This window comes from Entelurus aequoreus, linkage group LG11 (genome assembly GCF_033978785.1).
Source record: "Entelurus aequoreus isolate RoL-2023_Sb linkage group LG11, RoL_Eaeq_v1.1, whole genome shotgun sequence".
Classification (NCBI taxonomy): Eukaryota; Metazoa; Chordata; class Actinopteri; order Syngnathiformes; family Syngnathidae; genus Entelurus; species Entelurus aequoreus.
In genome coordinates, this window is record NC_084741.1 from 22,270,345 (window position 1) to 22,282,851 (window position 12,507).

General features: G+C 37.4%; 1 protein-coding gene across 1 annotated transcript in view; it reads right to left on the reverse strand.

The window, feature by feature from the left end:
* thsd7ab (thrombospondin, type I, domain containing 7Ab) overlaps window positions 1-12,507 on the reverse strand; it is a 621,850-nt gene that overhangs the window by 381,810 nt on the left and 227,533 nt on the right. The gene's annotated exons all lie outside the window — the stretch shown is intronic.

Sequence of the window (12,507 nt, forward strand, 5' to 3'; positions counted from 1 at the left end):
GGAAAGGACACACACGTGCGGATGTTGTTCCTGGACTTCAGCTCAGCATTCAACACCATCATCCCGCAGCACTTGGTGAGCAAACTGGCCCCCCTTGGATTCAGTACCCCCCTTTGCAACTGGCTGATTGACTTCCTCACAGACAGACCCCAATCTGTGAGAGCGGGCAACATCACCTCCAGTGCCATCTCCCTGAGCACCGGCTCCCCCCAGGGCTGCGTCCTGAGTCCGCTGCTGTTCACGTTGATGACCCATGACTGCTGCGCCAGGTCAACTACTAACCACATTGTGAAGTATGCGGACGACACGACAGTAGTGGGCCTCATCCGTGACAACAATGACATGGACTACAGGGAGGAGGTAAAACATCTGGTTGACTGGTGCAGAACCAACAACCTGGTCCTGAATGTCAACAAGACCAAGGAGATCATCGTTGACTTCAGGAAGCACCAGTCCAGCCACGCTCCACTCTTCATCAACGGCACAGCGGTGGAGATAGTAAGCAGCACCAAGTTCCTGGGGGTGCAGATAACTGACAATATAACCTGGTCCCTACACACCGGAGCTCTTGTAAAAAGAGCTCAGCAGCGCATGCACTTTTTGCGTCGGATGAAAAGAGCACAGCTCCCTCCCCCCATTCTCACCACATTCTACAGAGGCACTATAGAGAGCCTGCTGACCAACAGCATCTCTGTCTGGACTGGAGTCTGCAATGCCTCAGACTGGATGTCTCTCCAGAGAGTGGTGAGGACGGCGGAAAAGATCATCAGGACTCCTCTTCCTCCTATCCAGGAGATCGCAAAAAGCCGCTGCCTGACCAGGGCTCAGAAAATTTGCAAAGACTCCTCCCACACCCACCAAGGACTGTTTTCACTGCTGGACTCTAAAAAGAGGTTCTGCAGCCTCCGAAGCAGAACCTCCAGGTTCTGTAACAGCTTCTTCCCTCAGGCCGTACGACTCTTAAACGCATCATAATTAAATTATCCCCTCAACTACCCCCAAAATGGATTAACTCGCTGGAATAAAAAAGACAATATAACATACATCCATAAACGTGGACGCATGTGGAAAAAGTGCAATATATTTATCTGTACAGTAATCTATTTATTTATATATATTTATATATATTTATTTATTTTATATATATATATATTTATTTATTTATATATGCACCTTATTGCTTTTTTATCCTGCACTACCATGAGCTTATGTAACAAAATTTTGTTTTTATCTGTGCTGTAAAGTTCAAATTTGAATGACAATAAAAAGGAAGCCTAAGTCTAAGTCTACATTAACACTTCAAAAGGCAAATATTTTCCCCCGTTTGTTGACCTGCAAAATATGTTCTTGGGGTGGAGGAGTCTGGTCGGGTGCTGGTTAGCTTGAAGCTAACAGCTAGCCTGTCTCCATATAAATAAATGATAAATGGGTTATACTTGTATAGCGCTTTTCTACCTTCAAGGTACTCAAAGCGCTTTGACAGTATTTCCACATTTACCCATCCTCGAACAATGTCAATCCAGCGGGAGATAAAAGTGAAGTTTCCATGGACTCACAAAGACTAAAACAAGTAATTTACTGGAGACATGGCACAGGATGAAGTTAAAAAGGTTGACATTATACTCACCTTAGTGTTTACCATGAAGTATTTCTTTGGACTACCCTTTGCGGTAAAGTTGTCCGAGAAATTGTACAGGAAAGTTCATTACTTTGAAGATGACCAATAAAAACGCGGAGTAGGCAGGGTCTTATATTTTTTTAAATCCGCGTCGGACTTCCGAAAATGTGCGTCCTTTGTGATTTCAAAGCGTAAAAACACAAACAGTGCTTTAACGCCAACAGTGGACCTACACATTTTTTTCAACATTATTATGAGACTAATTAACCACTGATGTCATGATAATACATAATAATGCAAGTGTACCCTTTCATTTGAATAAACTTGTATTTCTCCTACATTTACAACAGCATTACAATTACATTATTTCAATATCAACATTATTTAACGCTAGTCGTGCATAATGTTATCGAAGTGTGGTTCAATCACAGTTTTTCAATCATTTTAATTTTAATAAGGCAATACTGACCGTCGGGACTTTTACAGCAGTTATCATTAAACACCGTTTATATGCATGCAGTACAAACGCCCACAGCTGCATTATTTCAACAAAAATATATCAATACTGAGGTAATGGTACTTAATACAAATGCAAGTACACCCTTTTAATTTAATAAACTTGTATTTGTCATAAATTTTAATATTGTTATTGGAATTTCAACTTTTAAGACCCAAGTTAAATAAAACAAAATAAATTATGAAATAATCTACGTCACGTTATTATTATTGCGGTATTGTTAAATGTGCTAAAAAAGTACTTATAAATTATTTTTATTTTTTAAATAACAAATAAATAGGCACACAATATATTGGCAGAAGAAGTGTGTTTATATATGCTTATCTTCATCCATTTGAATTTTTAAACATTAAAAGAATAAATAAATAAAAAGCAAATTGGGGAATCAATTACTACCGGTTCATGTGACATCACGCACGTTCACTTCATGTTGAACATACCTCTCCCACTGTTTAAATGCGATACCATCGCGTTTAAATTGACGACTTTGTGCAGAGACTGCACAGCCTTTATGCTCAATGTGAATACTGTATCTATTGTTTAGACAGTAATGAGTTCATACAAGTTTAGATTGGGGTATGATGTTTTTTTAATGGGGAAAGATGTTAATGACTCATATTTTAATCTTAGCTAATGCTAGTCGGCCCATAATTTTATCAAAGCGTGGTTTTCAATCACTTTTTTTTTGGATCATTTTAATTTAATACGGGAGTTTTACAGCGGTTGTCATTAAGACCGTTTATGTGCATGTGGTACAAACGCCCACAGCTGCTGAAACCGATGCAAAGAATGAACACGCATGCACATTGCCATTATCGAGGCTGGCAAAGTTATCAAGTACATTTTCATTTATCGTTCGATTAATTGACTTATCAAGTATCGGTCCAGGTCTAACTTGCACAAGCCAAACAGTGTGTTGTTCACCGAGTAGAAGTGTAACAATTACACTTCCTGTGTGTACCGTACCCAAAACTCAGACTGGGATGACATGTGTTAAAGAGGTACTGTTACACCCTTAATACTAAATGTTCAGTCGCTGGCAATGTTTGTGTGAGCAAACGCAAAAACTCCCTGAGCATTCAGTGGAGCCCATGTGAGCAACATCAGACGTGCACACTGTGGCTACACCAGCAGCACACCTGTCCCAAACCTGACTACATAACAAGTTACATCTCCATCCATCCATCCATCCATTTTCTACCGCTTGTCCCTTTCGGGGTTGCGGGGGGTGCTGGAGCCTATCCCAGCTGCATTCGGGCGAAAGGCGGGGTACACCCTGGACAAGTCACCACCTCATCGCAGGGCCAACACAGATACAGACAACATTCTCTTATTATTATAATCAAATGACAGCAGTCATTTCCATTTCTAATATAAGTGTTTAGGCCCACTTACAATGACAATAACAACAAATATTGTTTTTCATGAACTGTGTACTTGTATTGTTTGTCTCGGTGGAGGTCCTGCTTTGGAAATAGTTTGTACCCCTTTCGGACATTGCATTTAGTTCCCATTAAAACATTCACATGTTGCACAATGAGATGTAAGCCGGGGATCATGTGTACATTCCTGCAACTTCCTGTTTGTAAAAAATATATTTTTATTAGTATTTATTTATTATACTAACAGCATTTTATGATTAATATTTATAAATTAAGATTCCAAATAAATGACACTAGAATAAGCACACATTTGATTGGTAAATCATAGTGTAAAGACCTGGAATTACACTTTACGTGTGGTGTTGGAGTTGTCCGACTTTTTGTGTGGCTGTAAACGCATCACTGGCTAAGTGCCATATGTGCATGTGTTGGCGCAAGTGAGAAAGAGCAAGCGGCTGCTGTTGATATAACAAAGTTGGTTTTGGTCTGGTTTGTACTGCAGAAAATGACCACTTTTGCTAGATATAATTTTTTTTACTAATGTTTTGGTGATGTGTTTGTGGCCGACAATAAAGAGTTTTGCTCAGTAAAGTGATCGATAGAATTCATGTCCTCAAAGCGTCTCGACAGACGTTACAATATTTGAACAATGATGACGAGAAGTGTTTTCTCTGCCGTGTCCGTCTGTCGAAAATTGTTATGCGCTTATTTTTTTTATTTGAATTTGTGCGCGGCATAGATTTGCCGTGCGCAGAGGACGCTTGAGCAGTGCGCAATTGCACAGGCGCGCACCTTAGAGGGAACATTGGACTTGCTGGCATTTCAACCGTGAGGCTAACTAGAAACCTTATTTTGTTCTGCAACAAAGAATAATTACAAATAAAAAATTACACATTTAAATGTTTCTATCTTGCTTTTCTACCTCAGAATGTCTACAACATTGAGGACTGTGAAAGCTTCAAGAAACGACAATTAGCAGATCAATGTCCTAATACAATGCCAGTGTGAGCTGGACGGGACGCACATTATTTCTTAGGGCTGTGAAACTTTAGGCACCACACGATTCGCTTTGATTCGATTCGATTCGATTCTCGATTCAAAATGATTCTTGATTCAAAATCAATACTTTAATAACACTGCGTGCCAGTTTTATGATTAACTATCGTATTTTCCTGACCATAGGGCGCGCCGGATTAAAAGGCGCACTGCCGCTGAATGGTCTATTTTTTATCTTTTGTCATATATAAGGCGCAATGGATTACAGGGCGCATTAAAGGAGTCATATTATTATAATTGTTTCTAAATTGAAAACACTTCAAAGACATGCACCTGGGGATAGGTTGATTGGCAAGACTAAATTGGCCCTAGTGTGTGAATGTTGTCTGTCTATCTGTGTTGGCCCTGCGATGAGGTGGCGACTTGTCCACGGTGTACGCCGCCTTCTGCCCAAATGCAGCTGAGATAGGCTCCACCAGCCCCCGCAACCCAGAAATGGACAAGCGGTAGAAAATGGATGGATGAAAACACTTCATTGTGGCCTACATAACATGTAATGGTGGTTTAATTTAACTTAATTTGGCCCTTGAGACAATATCAAATTAACATTAGATCTGGCCCACCGGTATTATACAGCAGCGTTGCCGCTGTAACACCGCATTCACCGCTAATACTCATGCTTGCCAACCCTCCCGATTTTCCCGGGAGACTCCTGAATTTCAGTGCCCCTCCCGAAAATCTCCCGGGGCAACCATTCTCCCGAATTCCTCCCGATTTCCACCCGGTCGACAAATTGGGGGTGTGCCTCAAAGGCACTGCCTTTAGCGTCCTCTGCAACCTGTCGTCACGTCTGCTTTTCTTCCATACAAACAGTGTGCCGGCCTAGTCACATGATATATGCGGATTTTACGCACACATAAGTGAATGCAAGGCATACTTGATCAACAGCCATACAGGTCACACTGAGGGTGACCGTATAAACAACTTTAACACTGTTACAAATATGCGCCACACTGTGAACCCACACCAAACAAGAATGACAAACACATTTCGAGAGAACATCCGCACCGTAACACAACATAAACACAACAGAATGCCCAGAACCCCTTGCAGCACTAACTCTTCCGGGACGCTACAATATACATCCCCCGCTACCACCAAACCCCGCCCACCTCAGTGTACTTGGCCCAGAGTTTAGCCGGCGATTTGGCGACTTTGATGGTCAGAAATGTAGATTTGTATTGCTTAGTAATCCCTTCGCAGTTGATGTTGAAAAAGCACCAACTAACCTCAAAATGGAGCTGATTGAACTCCAGTGTGATGACACGCTGAAGTCAAAGTATGATGCTGTTGGCGCCGCACAGTTTCCACAATTCATCCCTGACACAATGTCTCAGCTCCACACCCAAGCTGCTCAATTGCTCTCCATGTACGGCAGCACTTATCTATGTGAACAATTTTTCTCAATGAAGATGACGAAAACGTCTCACAGGATACGTCTGACTGATGAACACCTTCGTTCGATAATGAAGGTTGCCTCAGCTCAAATCCTGAGCCCCGACATTAATGAACTAGCATCCAAGAAAAGATGCCAGGTATCTGGCTTGGGCACATCAGATTAGATCAGTGTGTCGCAAACTGAGCAGTAAAAAGGCCTGAATGGTTAATTTATTCATTGTTATTTTTTTTTCAAATGTATTCGCCTGTGGAAAAATGTTATGTTGATATTTACCTCAGAAGGCTGCAAATAGAAAAGAGGCATTTAATTTTTAATTTAAATGTTATTTAATATACCATTGATGTTTTTTCATTTGTTTTTTGAAAGTTGATATAAGCGTTGCTTGTTCCATATTCAGTGTTAAAACAAATCAGTGTAGCAAACTGAGCAATAATTAACGTTTTATTCATGCACTTTCTCTTGCTACTTCAAGGCTTGAATCTTTGATTCATTCATTATTATTTTATTTTCAAATTTATTATTAGCCTGTGGAAAAAGTTTATTTTGATATTTACCTCAGAAGGCTGCAAATAGAAAAGAGGCATTCAATTTTTATTTAAATTTGATTTGTTATGCCATTGATATTTAATTATTATTATTATTATTATTTGAAACTTGATTTTGCGTGTCACTATAAAGTTATATAAGCCTTGCTTGTTCAATATTCAATGCAAAACTTGTTTGGGTCCCTATTAAAAGGTTAATTTGTTCAACCTTGGCCCGCGGCTTTGTTCAGTTTTAAATTCAATTAAAAAATAAAAAAAAATTATACATTTTTGTAATCTTTTTTTATATTTTGTAAGAATTGTTACAAATAAGAATAGCAATTAATTAGACTTTTTGGGATAGCCCTCTTTTTCATATTTTTATGACTGTGATTTTAACAGCCTCCCTCATCACACATGAATGCTCTCATGCTGCTAATTGTTCACCCCCTTCCCCCTTTGGCTGTTTGAATGCTCATGTTTCATCTTGAAGGCTTAATGTACCACAAAAGAAATGCTTCACTTCAGCGTGTTGGACGACAACAACCAGCAAGTCCTTGCAGAACTGCAGAACTATTTGGACACAACAACTTGGATGATGACAAAGCTGTGGCGTGTCTGCGGGTAAATTTTTCTTCCTTCACAAGGTCAGAGGTCGCTGATGCTTGACCTGAAGGAACCTGATTTACCTGATTTAGTTACTCCGCAACAGACTCTTCCAATCATGCCTTTATGGAGCTAGCTTTGTGCAATAGGAAGAGAAACAGGGTATTCCCTAAAGTGTTCCCTCAAAGGTGGACGCATACAATTGTTCAAATATCTTACTAAAGATGAAAAATGAAAGCGTTAGTGGCAATTTAAGACAACAATTCTTTCATTGATTAATGTTTATGTCTCAATATTTCTGTGCATACCATCTTTATTGGCCCTCGGCATATTTATTTGATCTTGAACCCTGACAGAGAACTTAAGGTCCAATTTATTCAAAGAAAACAAATAATCCAAGCTGTTGAACAGTTTATACAGAATACTGCTGCTTGAGTGCTGACTAGAACCAGGATAAAACATATATTTTTTAAATGTAGTATTAAGATTAAGGGTCAAATCAACTTTTTTAACAATTAAAATTGAATTGAATCCTTCATTGATTCAGAATTGTGACCCACTACTGGCATATCGTTTGATATTTTAAAATCGACGAGAACTCTAGCCACATTTATGCACCAAAAAAATCCTCTGAACTGATGCTGCTGCACGAGTGCTGACTAGAAGAAGAAGAAGGAAAAAAAAGCATAAGTGTCCAAAATATCTTGTTAAAATGAAGAATTAAGATAAACGGAAAACTAAGGACTCTAATCCAAAATAGAATCAAATCAAAGTGAATATTTAGTTGATTAGAAACTGTCTAACTACTTTCGTCTAAAACACTGGCTACTTTCAGCCCAAAACTTTTCTGTTTTTTATTAGCCCTCAGCATATTGTTTGTTCTTGAAATTGACAAGAACTCTAGACAAATTTATGCACCAAAAAAAATCTTCCGAACTGATGCTGCTGCTCGAGGGCTGACTAGAACAAGAAGGGGGGAAAAAGCATGTAACTGTCCAAAATATCTTGTTAAAATGAAGGATAAAAGATTAAGGAAAAACTAAGGACTCTAATCCACATTAAAATCAAATCAAAGTGAATATTTAGTTGATTAGAAACTGTGTCCAACTGCTTTCGTCTATAACAGTGGCTACTTTCGGCCCAAAACGTTTCTGTTTTTTTTTTATTAGCCCTCAGCATATTGTTTGTTCTTGAAATTGACGAGAACGCTAAGCACATTTATTCACCAAAAAAATAATCTGAACTCTGCTGCTGCTCGAGTCCTGATTACAACAAGAAGAAAAGAAGCATATAAATGTCCAAAATATCTTGTTAAAATTAAGAATTAAGATTAAGGGAAAACTAAGGACTCTAATCCAAAATAGAATCAAATCAAAGTAAATATTTAGTTGATTAGAAACTGTATCTAACTACTTTTGTTTATAACAGTGGCTACTTTCAGCCCAAAACGTTTGTTTTTTTATTAGCCCTCAGCATATTGTTTGTTCTTGAAATTGACGAGAACTCTACGCACATTTATGCACCAAAAAAATCCTCTGAACTGATGCTGCTGCACGAGTGCTGACTAGAAGAAGAAGGGAAAAAAAGCATAAGTGTCCAAAATATCTTGTTCAAATGAAGAATTAAGATAAACGGAAAACTAAGGACTCTAATCCAAAATAGAATCAAATCAAAGTGAATATTTAGTTGATTAGAAACTGTCTTAACTACTTTCGTCTAAAACACTGGCTACTTTCAGCCCAAAACTTTTCTCTTTTTTATTAGCCCTCAGCATATTGTTTGTTCTTGAAATTGACAAGAACTCTAGGCAAATTTATGCACCAAAAAAATCTTCCGAACTGATGCTGCTGCTCGAGTGCTGACTAGAACAAGAAGGGGGGAAAAAGCATATAACTGTCCAAAATATCTTGTTAAAATTAAGGATTAAGATTAAGAAAAAACTAATGACTCTAATCCAAATTAAAATCAAATCAAAGTGAATATTTAGTTGATTAGAAACTGTGTCCAACTGCTTTCGTCTATAACAGTGGCTACTTTCGGCCCAAAACGTTTCTGTTTTTTTTATTAGCCCTCAGCATATTGTTTGTTCTTGAAATTGACGAGAACTCTAAGCACATTTATTCACCAAAAAAATAATCTGAACTCTGCTGCTGCTCGAGTCCTGACTAGAACAAGAAGAAAAGAAGCATATAAATGTCCAAAATATCTTGTTAAAATTAAGAATTAAGATTAAGGGAAAACTAAGGACTGTAATCCAAAATAGAATAAAATCAAAGTAAATATTTAGTTGATTAGAAACTGTATCTAACTACACTTGTTTATAACAGTGGCTACTTTCAGCCCAAAACGTTTGTTTTTTTATTAGCCCTCAGCATATTGTTTGTTCTTGAAATTGACGAGAACTCTACGCACATTTATGCACCAAAAAAAATCTTCCGAACTGATGCTGCTGCTCGAGTGCTGACTAGAACAAGAAAGGGGAAGAAACCATAACTGTCCAAAATATCTTGTTAAATTGAAGGTTTAAGATTAAGGGAAAACTAAGGACTCTAATCCAAATTAGAATCAAATCAAAGTGAATATTTAGTTGATTAGAAACTGTGTCCAACTGCTTTAGTCTATAATAGTGGCTACTTTCGGCCCAAAACGTTTGATTTTTTATTAGCCCTCAGCATATTGTTTGTTCTTGAAATTGACAAGAACTCTAGGCAAATTTATGCACCAAAAAAATCTTCCGAACTGATGCTGCTGCTCGAATGCTGACTAGAACAAGAAGGGGAAAAAAAGCATATAACTGTCCAAAATATCTTGTTAAAATTAAGGATTAAGATTAAGAAAAAACTAATGACTCTAATCCAAATTAAAATCAAATCAAAGTGAATATTTAGTTGATTAAAAACTGTGTCTAACTACTTTCGTCTATAACAGTGGCTACTTTCAGCCCAAAACTTTTCTGTTTTTTTATTAGTCCTCAGCATATTGTTTGTTCTTGAAATTGACGAGAACTCTAGGCACATTTATGCACCAAAAAAAACCTATGAACTCATGCTGCTGCTCGAGTCCTGACTAGACCAAGAAGAAGAAAAAAGCATATAACTGTCCAAAATATCTTGTTAAAATGAAGAATTAAGCTTAAGGGAAAACTAAGGACTCTAATCGAAATTAGAATCAAAATAAAGTGAATATTTTGTTGATTAGAAACTGTGTCCAACTGCTTTCGTCTACAAGAGTGGCTACTTTCGGCCCAAAACCTGTTTTTTATAAGCCCTCAGCATATTGTTTGTTCTTGAAATTGACGAGAACTCTAGGCACATTTATGCACCAAAAAAAAAATCATCTGAACTGCTGCTCGAGTCCTGACTAGAACAAGAAGAAGAAAAAAAGCATATAAATGTCCAAAATATCTTGTTAAAATGAAGAATTAAGATTCACGGAAAACTAAGGACTCTAATCCAAAATAGAATCAAATCAAAGTGAATATTTAGTTGATTAGAAACTGTGTCTAACTACTTTCGTTTATAACAGTGGCTACTTTCAGCCCAAAACGTTTGTTTTTTATTAGCTCCCAGCATATTGTTTGTTCTTGAAATTGACAAGAACTCTAGACATATTTATGCACCAAAAAATCATCTGAACTCATGCTGCTGCTCGAGTGCTGACTAGAACAAGAAGGGGGGAAAACGCATATAACTGTCCATAATATTTTGTTAAAATGAAGGGTTAAGATTAAGAGAAAACTAAGGACTCTAATCCAAACTAGAATCAAATCACAGTGAATATTTTGTTGATTAGAAACTGTGTCCAACTACTTTCGTCTAACAGTGGCTACTTTCGGCCCAAAACCTGTTTTTTATAAGCCCTCAGCATATTGTTTGTTCTTGAAATTGACAAAAACTCTAGGCAAATTCCTGCACCAAAAAAAAAAAAACTGAACTCATGCTGCTGCTCGAGTCCTGACTAGAAGAAGAAGAAAAGAAGCATATAAATGTCCAAAATATCTTGTTAAAATTAAGATTAAGGGAAAACTAAGGAATCTAATCCAAATGAGAATCAAATCAAAGTGAATATTTTGTTGATTAGAAACTGTGTCCTACTACTTTTGTCTATAACAGTGGCTACTTTCGGCCCAAAACCTGTTTTTTATAAGCCCTCAGCATATTGTTTGTTCTTGAAATTGACGAGAACTCTAGGCACATTTATGCACCAAAACAAATCCTCTGAACTCATGCTGCTGCTCGAGTCCTGACTAGAACAAAAAGAAGAAAAAAAGCATATCAATGTCCAAAATATCTTGTTAAAATCAAGATTAAGGGAAAACTAAGGAATCTAATCCAAATGAGAATCAAATCAAAGTGAATATTTTGTTGATTAGAAACTGTGTCCAACTACTTTTGTCTATAACAGTGGCTACTTTCGGCCCAAAACCTGTTTTTTATAAGCCCTCAGCATATTGTTTGTTCTTGAAATTGACGAGAACTCTAGGCACATTTATGCACCAAAACAAATCCTCTGAACTCATGCTGCTGCTCGAGTCCTGACTAGAACAAAAATAAGAAAAAAAGCATATCAATGTCCAAAATATCTTGTTAAAATGAAGAATTAAGATTCACGGAAAACTAAGGACTCTAATCCAAAATAGAATCAAATGAAAGTTAATATTTCGTTGATTAGAAACTGTGTCCAACTGCTTTCGTCTATAATAGTGACTACTTTCGGCCCTAAAATTTTCTGTTTTTTATTAGCCCTCAGCATATTGTTTGATCTTGAAATCGACGAAAGTCGATTGTTTGTTCTTGAAACCTGAGAGGACTTTAGGCCAATTTATGCACAAAAAAATATTTTGAGCTGATGAGCTGGTTCAGCATGCCGCTGCCCGATGGCTGACTACAACTAAGAGAAAAAAACAATACAATTGTCCAAAATGTCTCCTTAAGGAGGAAGACTTAAGATTCAGGGATGACTAAGGACACTAACCCAAACTCAAACTTTGTTGATTAGAGGCTGCGTCCCACTACTTTTGTCCATAGCAGGGGTGAATATTTTCGTCGCGCAGCTTTAATTCTTTGACAGAGAACTTTATGCCAATTTATTAAAAAAAATACAATAAAATAAAACATTCTAACTGGTGCTAATGAATGCTGCTGCTCGAGTACTGACTAGAACTACGGAAAAGAAGTATGCACTTATCCAAAATGTCTTGTTAAGATGAAAAATTGGGATTCAGGGAAATCTAAGAAATCAAAATTAGAATTGATTATTTCACTGATTAGAAGCTGTGTCCCACTGCTTTTGTCTCCAACAGAAGTCACCATTTTCGGCCCGCAGCTTTTGCTTCTTATTGGCCCTTGGCATATTGTAAAAATAACACAAATTGATTATTAACAAGATATATTAGATATTACACT